A 12829-nucleotide genomic window follows, 5' to 3' on the forward strand; every position below is an offset into this window, starting at 1 on the left:
ACGTCCTAGCAAGACCGTCCTCTCAGGACCTTCCTCTCAATACCGTCCTCTCAAGACCGTCCTCTCAGGACCTTCCTCTCAATACCGTCCTCTCAAGACCGTCCTCTCAGGACCTTCCTCTCAATACCGTCCTCTCAAGACCGTCCTCTCAATACCGTCCTCTCAATACCGTCCTCTCAAGACCGTCCTCTCAGGACCTTCCTCTCAATACCGTCCTCTCAAGACCGTCCTCTCAATACCGTCCTGTCAATACCGTTCCTCTCAAGACCGTTCCTCTCAATACCGTCCTCGCATGGTTGTCCTCTCATGACGGTCCTCTCATGGTTGTCCTCTCGTGACCGTTCCTCTCATGACCGTCCTCTCATGGTTGTCCTCTCATTGTTGTGCTCTCATGACCGTCCTCTCATGACCGTTCCTCTCATGACCGGCCTCTCATGACCGTCCTCTCATGACTGTCCTCTCATGACGGTCCTCTCATGGTTGTCCTCTCATGGTTGTCCTCTCATGACCGTTCCTCTCATGACCGTTCCTCTCATGACCGTTCCTCTCATGACCGGCCTCTCATGACCGTTCCTCTCATGAGTAGCACCATCTCTCAGACTATTTTGTGAAATGGTTCCAAAAGGGTTCTTTGGCTGTCTCCATAGGAGAACCCTTCTTATTTCCAGATAGAACTGTAGAACCTTCTGTAGTAAGGGAACCCAGAAGGGTCAAACCTGGAAACAAAAAGGGTTCTCCTATGGGGACAGTCGAAGAAACCTATGAGGTTCTAGATAGCATATGTTTTTCTATGACATCCCTCCCCACTCACACCCCACTCACCTCACACCCCGCTCACCTCACACCCCGCTCACCTCACACCCCACTCACCTCACACCCCACTCACCTCACACCCCACTCACCTCACACCCCACTCACCTCACACCCCACTCACCTCACACCCAACTCACCTCACACCCCACTCACCTCACACCCCACTCACCCACACCCCACTCACCTCACACCCAACTCACCTCACACCCCACTCTGTGTTAGTCCCCACCTGTCATTAGGAAAGTACATCTCATTCCCTATAATGTCTGACAGTCTCATCCCTCTCCAGTCACCCCACTCTGTGTTAGTCCCCACCTGTCATTAGGAAGGTACATCAAACAACACCATAACAACACACCTTCCAAGGCTGATGTTTACGGCTGTGATGAACTACCAGGTCACAGTATGAGAACCATTTCACATTACAGACCAAAAAAAAGATGTAATCATTCTCTTAAAATCCTCATCAATCAACACACCACATCCAATCACACACGGTTTCATATTGAGCTATATGATTGGATAGATGTGGTATGACCTCATCAATCAACACACCACATCCAATCACACACGGTTTCATATTGAGCTATATGATTGGATAGATGTGGTATGACCTCATCAATCAACACACCACATCCAATCACACACGGTTTCATATTGAGCTATATGATTGGATAGATGTGGTATGACCTCATCAATCAACACACCACATCCAATCACAAACGGTTTCATATTGAGCTATATGATTGGATAGATGTGGTATGACCTCATCAATCAACACACCACATCCAATCACATCCAACGGTTTCATATTGAGCTATATGATTGGATAGATGTGGTATGACCAATCAACACACCACATCAATCAACACACCACATCCAATCACAAACGGTTTCATATTGAGCTATATGATTGGATAGATGTGGTATGACCTCATCAATCAACACACCACATCCAATCACACACGGTTTCATATTGAGCTATATGATTGGATAGATGTGGTATGACCTGTAAGACTGGACAGGAACAGGAACAGGCTAGGGCAGAACAGTAATCCAGTGGGCTGTTTCCCTGTGTGCATCCCAAATGGCACCCTATTCCCTACATAGTGCACTACTTTAGACCAGGGGTGGCACCCTATTCCCTACATAGTGCACTACTTTAGACCAATTGAGATGCAGCCCACTGTCTCCGTAACACAACAGCTGTGGTCTCAGAGGACTGAGACGAGGATCCTGTCTCAACGTGATACATAACTATTACCATCTCATCATGCTACCTACAGACAGGTACCGTGTTCCAAACAGCACCCGATTCCCTACGTAGTGCACTACTTGAGACCAGAGCCCTATGGGAAATAGTGAGGGGTGGGGGCATTTGTGACACAACCTGATGGACGGGTCCATTCTGTATCGTGCCGTCGCTGATGGGATCTCTCTAGGCAACAACAGGGACGCAGGGAAACGAGGGCCAGAGGTCCATTTATTCAGTTGCTGTTTACCACACACACTGCAAGTGTTCTCCACGAGGAAGACATAGAAAACGTGGGATGATTATGTTGTGGTGTAGCTTGTGTTGCTACTAGCATATATTCTATAGTTGTTTGTTGACAGTGGTGTGTGTGTGTGTGTGTTGGGGGGGGTTGGGTGTTGTGTGTGTGTGTGTGTGTGTGTGTTTGTGTGTGTGTGTTCGTGTGTGTGTGTGTGTGTGGGGGGGGTGGGTGTTCGTGTGTGTGTGTGTGTGTGTGGGGGGGTGTTCGTGTGTGTGTGTGTGTGTTCGTGTGTGTGTGTGTTCGTGTGTGTGTTCGCGTGTGTGTGTGTGTTCGTGTGTGTGTTGTGTGTGTGTGTGTTCGTGTGTGTTCGTGTGTGTTCGTGTGTGTGTGTTTGCGACAGCTTGACATGCAGGGAAACAATGTACATTCTTTCTCCATGGAGTCATGGCTAAATCCAGTGGTCCCAGACGATGCTGGAGGTTATTTGACGATGCTGGAGGGGGCTCTATTGTCCGAGTCTCTGACTGACTGCTCCTGACCTTGTTTCTCTACAGAAAAATATACATGAAAAAAAGACTTGGCTGAGAAATTAAATGAGACATTTTAACAAGAGTAACTCCACGCCATTAGTCTTTCACAAAAAAAAATATCCTCAATGAAGTATCTAGGGTTTGTCAATTCTTCAAGTAAAGTCTATGTCATACAGTTAAAGTCAGTACTGCAGGATACGTTTACTGCCTGGACTGAAGATGTAGATACTACTGTAGATAGTGTATAATGATAGGTGCATCTGCTGCTGGACTGTCAAAGTACCTTACAGTAGTGAATTATACTATAATTCACAGTAAATTACAGTAGTGAATTATATTATCATTCCCAGTAAATTACAGTAGTGAATTAAATTATAATTCACAGTAAATTACAGTAGTGAATGAAATTATTATTCACAGTAAGAATTTAATGATAATTTACAGTAAATTACAGTCGTGAATTATTATAATTCACAGTAAATTACAGTAGTGAATGAAATTATTATTCACAGTAAGAATTTAATGATAATTTACAGTAAATTACAGTAGTGAATTATATTATAATTCACAGTAAATTACAGTAGTGAATTATATTATAATAGCGTGAACAGTAAAAAGATGGTCTCCCGAGTGGGGCAGTGGTCTAAGGCACTGCATCTCAGTATTAGCTGTGCCACTAGAGATTCTGGGTTCGAGTCCAGGCTCTGTAGCAGCCGGCCGCGACCGGGAAACCCATGGGGCGGCACACAATTGGCCCAGCGCAGCGCCGTCTGGGTTAGGGGAGGGTTTGGCCGGCAGAAGAAGCAGGTTGGGTCGTGTTTCGGAGGACGCACGACTCTCCATCTTCGCCTCTCCTAAGTCCGTACGGGAGTTGCGGCGATGAGACAAGACTGTAACTACCAATTGGATACCCCGAAAAAGGCGCAAAAAGCCTCGGTCCAGTAAGTGTTCCCATTGAGATGGTGTTTCCTCTCCCACCATGAGAACACCGGGACATGAATCAGGTTTCACATTAAGAAAGCTAGTGGTTTTCTCCCAGCTTCTGTTTTCAGCCAAACAGCACCAAGCTATTTATTTTCTCTGAGATCTAATGCTACTTGTGTAAGTCTCAAATGGCATCCTATTTTCTAGTGCACCATATAGGGAATGGAGGCTGCTGTGCCCGCTCTAATACAATCCCACTCGGGCCCTGTAACAGCGGTGGCTACGGGGATGGATATTACGGAGTGAGTTGGGAGATATATTGAGGGTAACCATCGTTAAATCACTGTCTTAGCCGTTGAGTTACGGTTCTTGTACATAACCATGCTGAGGTTGCCTGCGGGTCTTTCTATGACACAGAGGGACAACACGTCAACAACACATCAACAAAAACAAAGGAGTCAACAATAACAACACGTCAATAACAACACGTCAATAACAACACATCGACAACAACTCGTCAACAACAACACGTCAATAACAACACGTTGACAACAAAGCGTCGACAACAACACGTCAATAACAACACATCGACAACAACTCGTCAACAACAACACGTCAACAACAACACGTCAATAACAACACGTCAATTCGACAACAACACGTCAATAACAACACGACAACAACACGTCAATAACAACACGTCAATAACAACACGTCAATAACAACACAATAACAACACGTCAATAACAACACGTCAATAACAACACGTCAACAACAACACGTCAATCAACAACAACACGTCAATAACAACACGTCCGACAACAACACGTCAATAACAACACGTCGACAACAACACGTCAATAACAACACGTCAATAACAACACGTCAATAACAACACGTCAATAACAACACGTAACAACACGTCAATAACAACACGTCAATAACAACACGCCGACAACAACACGTCAATAACAACACGTCAATCAATAACAACACGTCAATAACAACACGTCGATAACAACACGTCAATAACAACACGTCAATAACAACACGTCAATAACAACACGTCAATAACAACACGTCAATAACAACACGTCAACAACAACACGTCAATAACAACACGTTGACAACAAAGCGTCGACAACAACACGTCAATAACAACACATCGACAACAACTCGTCAACAACAACACGTCAACAACAACACGTCAATAACAACACGTCGACAACAACACGTCAATAACAACACGTCGACAACAACACGTCAATAACAACACGTCCTCAGCTCTTAGCAGGTTGTCAATGGAGGACAACCTGCATCAGTAAATGAGTTGTGATCAATGGCTGACCAAATGAAGGGCGGTGTGTATATACAGTGGGGGGGGAAAGTATTTAGTCAGCCACCAATTGTGCAAGTTCTCTGTAATTTTCATCATAGGTACACTTCAACTATGACAGACAAAATGAGGAAAATAAAATCAGAAAATCACATTGTAGGATTTTTTATGAATTTATTTGCAAATTATGGTGGAAAATAAGTATTTGGTCACCCACAAACAAGCAAGATTTCTGGCTCCCACAGACCTGTAACTTCTTCTTTAAGAGGCTCCTCTGTCCTCCACTCGTTACCTGTATTAATGGCACCTGTTTGAACTTGTTATCAGTGTAAAAGACACCTGTCCACAACCTCAAACAGTCACACTCCAAACTCCACTATGGCCAAGACCAAAGAGCTGTCAAAGGACACCAGAAACAAAATTGTAGACCTGCACCAGGCTGGGAAGACTGAATCTGCAATAGGTAAGCAGCTTGGTTTGAAGAAATCAACTGTGGGAGCAATTATTAGGAATTGGAAGACATACAAGACCAATGATAATCTCCCTCGATCTGGGGCTCCACGCTCTCACCCAGTGGGGTAAAAATGATCACAAGAACGGTGAGCAAAAATCCCAGAACCACACGGGGGCACCTAGTGAATGACCTGCAGAGAGCTGGGACCAAAGTAACAAAGCCTACCATCAGCAAGGGCATTGAAGATGAAACGTGGCTGGGTCTTTCAGCATGACAATGATCCCAAACACACCGCCCGGGCAACGAAGGAGTGGCTTCGTAAGAAGCATTTCAAAGTCCTGGAGTGGCCTAGCCAGTCTCCAGATCTCAACCCCATAGAAAATCTTTGGAGGGAGTTGAAAGTCCGTGTTGCCCAGCAACAGCCCCAAAACATCACTGCTCTAGAGGAGATCTGTATGGAGGAATGGGCCAATATACCAGCAACAGTGTGTGAAAACCTTGTGAAGACTTACAGAAAACGTTTGACCTCTGTCATTGCCAACAAAGGGTATATACCAAAGTATTGAGATAAACTTTTGTTATTGACCAAATACTTATTTTCCACCATCGTTTGCAAATAAATTCATTAAAAATCCTACAATGTGATTTTTCTGGATTTTTTCTTCTCATTTTGTCTGTCATAGTTGAAGTGTACCTATGATGAAAATCACAGGCCTCTCTCATCTTGTTAAGTGGGAGAACTTGCACAATTGGTGGCTGACTAAATACGTTTTTGCCCCACTGTATGTATATATATTCGTCATCATGAACCGTAGTAGAAATGGGAAATATTGACATAATTTCAAAGTTCTGGGCCGAGGTTGGGGAGCTCTGATTATTTTAAAGGAATATAACCATTTCTATATGTGTTCATTAACCAATTCAATTAAAATCACTCTGTCTGTTTCTAAGAATTTGGAAGATCCTTATTTGCATAAAATAGACAGAGACCAGTCTATCAAAAGTTAGCCAATAGCATTTATTCTCGAGAGCGCTCCCCATAATACCATGTACATTAGTTTATATACCTCACATTTCGTCACAAATGTCCCTCCTCCTCTCAGATACAACGGCAATATAGTTCACAAGCCTTCTCACATTGTCTGCTACCTGTTAAACAATCTACCACTAGCCCAAGAATGTCCAGTAAGGAACACAGCATTCCAGTCGGTCTGAAGATAGCTCCATTCGTTTCTAACAAGGAACAGAAAGTCCTTGTTCTAACTCTTGACTAAAACTACACCCATTATAATTCAGTATTATGATTCTAATAAGATTCATACATCCATACAGTAACATAGTAGTATTCTGTTTAATTATAGTTTTAAGTTAAATGTATACATCATTGAGTCATTATTCATAAAAATCCCATAAGAGATGAACAATAGGTTGATCTGAAATGACTGGGGGTTATGTCAGGGTGCTGTTGATCAGTTCCTCCAGACTGGGCTCGCGTTGGTCATCTTGAAGTACATTTGTGCATCTCCACTAAAGTGTGATACATTACAAACAGTAACATTTTAGCGAACCCTCCTAACCTAATTCTCCTAACCTTTATTGTTAACGCTTCTAATCAGAAACGTACTTTCTCAGCGAATTATTCTTTGTTGTTATGATGCAACAAGCAGCCTGGTCTCAGAGAAAGACGTTATAATACTATACCTCATCTCGTTTATATGGTATTGTACAACCGCTGTTCCATTCGTAACGTAACCTAACGTCACGTAATGTATCATACTAAATGAAGGGGGGAAAAAAATGTACGTACCAAATCCTACATATTGCCCTGAGGCCAGGTTGTTTCCTCAGGACACAATAAAAAAAAGTGATTTCCCTGTTATTGGATTAAATAAACAGAGGAGAGCGGCCATTCAAGGTGGTAATGAACAGACACCCCCCCCCTCCCTCTACCTGTGGTTAGTTGTGGCCTCATGAGGGAGACAGAATCTGTGCCATTTGTCAACAACCGTTTTCAACCTCATAGAACACCAGCCTACATAGAACCCAGACTACATATAACACCAGTCTACATAGAACCCAGACTACATAGAACCCGGTCTACATAGAACCCGGTCTACATAGAACCCAGACTACATAGAACACCAGACTACATAGAACCCAGACTACATAGAGCACCAGTCTAAATAGAACACCAGTTTACATAGAACCCAGTCTACATAGAACACCAGTCTACATAGAACCCAGTCTACATAGAACACCAGTCTACATAGAACCCAGTCTACGTAGAACACCAGTCTACATAGAACACCAGTCTACGTAGAACACCAGTCTACATAGAACACCAGTCGACATAGAACACCAGTCTACATAGAACACCAGTCTACATAGAACCCAGTCTACATAGAACACCAGTCTACATAGAACCCAGTCTACGTAGAACACCAGTCTACATAGAACCCAGTCTACGTAGAACACCAGTCTAAATAGAACACCAGTCTACATAGAACCCAGACTACATAGAACACCAGTCTACATAGAACACCAGTCTACATAGAACCCAGTCTACGTAGAACACCAGTCTACATAGAACACCAGTCTACATAGAACACCAGTCTACATAGAGCCCAGACTACATAGAACACCAGTCTACATAGAACCCAGTCTACATAGAACACCAGTCTACATAGAGCCCAGACTACATAGAACACCAGTCTACATAGAGCCCAGACTAACTGCGTTACATTAAGAAACACAGAATTAACATCAAGAACACAGAAACTTGGTGTTAAATGTTGTATTTATTTTTATATTAAAGAGTCACATTGACAAGTTATATCATCATAGCGTTCCCAAAAATACATTTCAAAGTATCTTGCAGTAAATGACTGTTTAAGTACATTACAAATAAAAACTCAAGTGGAGAAAATAGAAAAATGTAGAGAGAAAGAACAGCAAATTCAGCACGATCCTGGTCCACACAGCAAAACCATCAGAAAGCTAGCATGCTAGGTATCAGTCTAGAGGAACCATCAGAAAGCTAGCTAGCTAGGTATCAGTCTAGAGGAACCATCAGAAAGCTAGCTAGCTAGGTATCAGTCTAGAGGAACCATCGGAAAGCCAGCTAGCTAGGTAGGTATCAGTCCAGAGGAACCATCAGAAAGCTAGCTAGCTAGGTATCAGTCTAGAGCATCACACATTACACAGGTAGATGTTTCGTCTTCAGTTCAGTGTGGGACACAGAAGAAGCAGGCAGCAGTAGTAGTAGCATAAATAAGATATCAGCTCTTACGGTTTGTCTTCAGAACCATTTTTAAAAAACAATAGAAACAGAATGATTCTTGTATGTTGTGAGATATTTAAAACAATAGACAGACAACATGATTAAATGAATTAATAGTACGAGAACTAGGTGGACCAACTTTTGTTTTGCAACAACAACCTTTTTAGTCAGAGAGTCTTAATTTCACAGCTACCTAAATAATCCAAACGAAAAAAACAAACATCTGTGTTGACTATTCCTTGAATAAGCCAATCAGAAGCTTCCTCTTACCAAGCTTGTGTTAGAACACATCAAAGATCCTGAGACGACACAGTTCTAGAAAACTGAGCTAAATATAGAACACAGATCTCTTTCTTTAAAAAAAAAAAAAAATTGGGGAGGTGAACTTGGGGATACAACCCCCCAACTGGAATTCCAGATCTTTATTATTATTATGTGTTCCATTTAATAACACATATGAAAAGATAATACAAGCATGGCCACAGTAATATACACCATGAAATGAGAAGCAACAGACGTCACACATCCTCAGAAAAAAAAAAAAAAAGAGAATCCCATCTAAAGTGTAAACACAAATACATTATAGAAAACAAAACGGTATAAACATGTTCCCGTGGGAACAGATAAAGTAACTGTGGTGGTGAATTCTAGCAACAACAACAAAACTAACAACAAAAAGAGTCCCATTGTAAATGTGTGGATCCAGGCTGGCTAGGTTGGTGTGTTAGTAGGCCTGTCATATAGCAGGGGATCTGCACCTCAAGGCTTAACACACAACAGCTGTTGTTCAACCTTTGTACACGTTGACCAGGATGAAATCACAGCATGAAATAGAAGCACTAATAATACAATATTGTTATGGAAATCATGATTTAAAAGTACATTTAGTTATATATCAGTGATTTTAGTAGCTTTAAAAAAAAAAATGATGACAGATTGTCTATACATTCTCTTTATATAATCATGAAAACCATAGATAGATAGATAGATAGATAGATAGATAGATAGATAGATAGATAGATAGATAGATAGATAGATAGATAGATAGATAGATTCAAGGCTATTATTTTTATTTAATTTTATATATGCATTTTGGCATCTAAAGCATCGAATAATAATAATAAGAACCACAACAACAAGTTATATTAACAATAGATTTTGAGGCTGTTTGTGTAATACAACACAAATCTACTCCGTCCATTATACAAAAGCAACGAGGACAGACTTACTTTGAGCAACAGCACAATCCACATGGTAAAAACATCACATTTCTTGCTCACGGCAGGCAGGGAAAAAAATAAATAAAAATCAAATCAAATAAAAAAAAATAATTTACGTAATTACCAGAAATTCACAAAATGCCCGCATTTGGAATATAAAATAAAAATACATATTCATTTGATCTCTTCGAAAGGAGAAGAAGTTGAGAGACGGTGAATGATGTCATATATTGCCTCCATTGTAAAGCTCTCTTTGGGGGGGTGGGGGGGGTATGTTTATGTAAATGATAGACATGGTATTAGGATGTGTTATAGAAACTACTTGTATTCAGCATCCATGGTACTTTTAGATGGCAAACCCCTTCTCTATAGTAACCATTACCTGTCCAACAGACCTCTATAGTAACAAATACCTGTCCAATAGACCTCTATAGTAACCATTACCTGTCCAACAGACCTCTATAGTAACATATTCCTGTCCAATAGACCTCTATAGTAACCATTACCTGTCCAACAGACCTCTATAGAAACAAACACCTGTCCAATAGACCTCTATAGAAACAAACACCTGTCCAACAGACCTCTATAGAAACAATTACCTGTCCCATAGACCTCTATAGTAACCATTACCTGTCCAACAGACCTCTATAGTAACATATTCCTGTCCAATAGACCTCTATAGTAACCATTACCTGTCCAATAGACCTCTATAGTAACAATCACCTGTCCAATAGACCTCTATAGAAACAAACACCTGTCCAACAGACCTCTATAGAAACAATCACCTGTCCCATAGACCTCTATAGTAACAAACACCTGTCCAATAGACCTCTATAGAAACAAACACCTGTCCAATAGACCTCTATAGTAACCATTACCTGTCCCATAGACCTCTATAGTAACAAACACCTGTCCAATAGACCTCTATAGTAACAAACACCTGTCCAATAGACCTCTATAGACCTCTATAGAAACAAACACCTGTCCAATAGACCTCTATAGTAACAAACACCTGTCCAATAGACCTCTATAGAAACAAAACCTGTCACCTATAGAAACAAACATCCAATAGACCTCTATGTAACAATCAGACCAATAGACCCTATTAGTCAAATAACAAACACCTGTCCAATAGACCTCTATAGTAACAAACAACTGTCCAATAGACCTCTATAGTAACAAACACCTGTCCAATAGACCTCTATAGAAACAAACACCTGTCCAATAGACCTCTATAGAAACAAACACCTGTCCAATAGACCTCTATAGTAACAATCACCTGTCCAATAGACCTCTATTGTAATAATCACCTGTCCAATAGACCTCTATAGTAACATATTCCTGTCCAATAGACCTCTATAGTAACAAACACCTGTCCAATAGACCTCTATAGTAACATATTCCTGTCCAATAGACCTCTATAGAAACAAACACCTGTCCAATAGACCTCTATAGAAACAAACACCTGTCCAATAGACATCTATTGTAACAATCACCTGTCCAATAGACCTCTATAGTAACAATCACCTGTCCAATAGACCTCTATAGTAACATATTCCTGTCCAATAGACCTCTATAGAAACAAACACCTGTCCAATAGACCTCTATAGTAACAATCACCTGTCCAATAGACCTCTATTCCCTATATAGTGGTACTACATTAGACCAGGGCCCTATTCCCTATATAGTGCACCACTATAGACCAGGGCCCTATTCCCTATATAGTGCACTACTATAGACCAGGGCCCTATTCTCTATATAGTGCACTACTTTAGACCAGGGCCCTATTCTCTATATAGTGCACTACTATAGACCAGGGCCCTATTCTCTATATAGTGCACTACTATAGACCAGGGCCCTATTCTCTATATAGTGCACTACTATAGACCAGGGCCCTATTCTCTATATAGTGCACTACTATAGACCAGGGCCCTATTCTCTATATAGTGCACTACTATAGACCAGGGCCCTATTCCTATATAGTGCACTACTATAGACCAGGGCCCTATTCTCTATATAGTGCACTACTATAGACCAGGGCCCTATTCCCTATATAGTGCACTACTATAGACCAGGGCCCTATTCCCTATATAGAGCACTACTATAGACCAGGGCCCTATTCCCTATATAGTGCACTACTATAGACCAGGGCCCTATTCCCTATATAGTGCACTACTATAGACCAGGGCCCTATTCCCTATATAGTGCACTACTATAGACCAGGGCCCTATTCTCTATATAGAGCACTACTATAGACCAGGGCCCTATTCCCTATATAGTGCACTACTATAGACCAGGGCCCTATTCCTATATAGAGCACTACTATAGACCAGGGCCCTATTCCTATATAGTGCACTACTATAGACCAGGGCCCTATTCTCTATATAGTGCACTACTATAGACCAGGGCCCTATTCCCTATATAGTGCACCACTATAGACCAGGGCCCTATTCCCTATATAGTGCACCACTATAGACCAGGGCCCTATTCCCTATATAGTGCACCACTATAGACCAGGGCCCTATTCTCTATATAGTGCACTACTATAGACCAGGGCCCTATTCTCTATATAGTGCACTACTATAGACCAGGGCCCTATTCTCTATATAGAGCACCACTATAGACCAGGGCCCTATTCCCTATATAGTGCACCACTATAGACCAGGGCCCTATTCCCTATATAGTGCACCACTATAGACCAGGGCCCTATTCTCTATATAGTGCACTACTATAGACCAGGGCCCTATTCTCTATATAGTGCACTACTATAGACCAGGGC

General features: G+C 41.7%; 1 long non-coding RNA gene across 3 annotated transcripts; it reads right to left on the reverse strand.

Moving 5' to 3' along the window:
* Positions 1-8329: 8329 nt before the first annotated feature.
* Positions 8330-11773, reverse strand: LOC121843601. Of its 3 annotated transcripts, XR_006081682.1 has the most exons (4): positions 11281-11773; positions 11014-11044; positions 10508-10972; positions 8330-10445 (listed from the first exon to the last, which is right to left on the reverse strand). It is a non-coding gene; the product is annotated as an uncharacterized LOC121843601 (long non-coding RNA). The 3 variants fall into 3 exon arrangements; XR_006081681.1 differs by having other exon boundaries at positions 8330-10724; XR_006081680.1 differs by having other exon boundaries at positions 8330-10972.
* Positions 11774-12829: the final 1056 nt, after the last annotated feature.

This window comes from Oncorhynchus tshawytscha, unplaced genomic scaffold, assembly GCF_018296145.1.
Source record: "Oncorhynchus tshawytscha isolate Ot180627B unplaced genomic scaffold, Otsh_v2.0 Un_contig_853_pilon_pilon, whole genome shotgun sequence".
Lineage (NCBI taxonomy): Eukaryota > Metazoa > Chordata > Actinopteri > Salmoniformes > Salmonidae > Oncorhynchus > Oncorhynchus tshawytscha.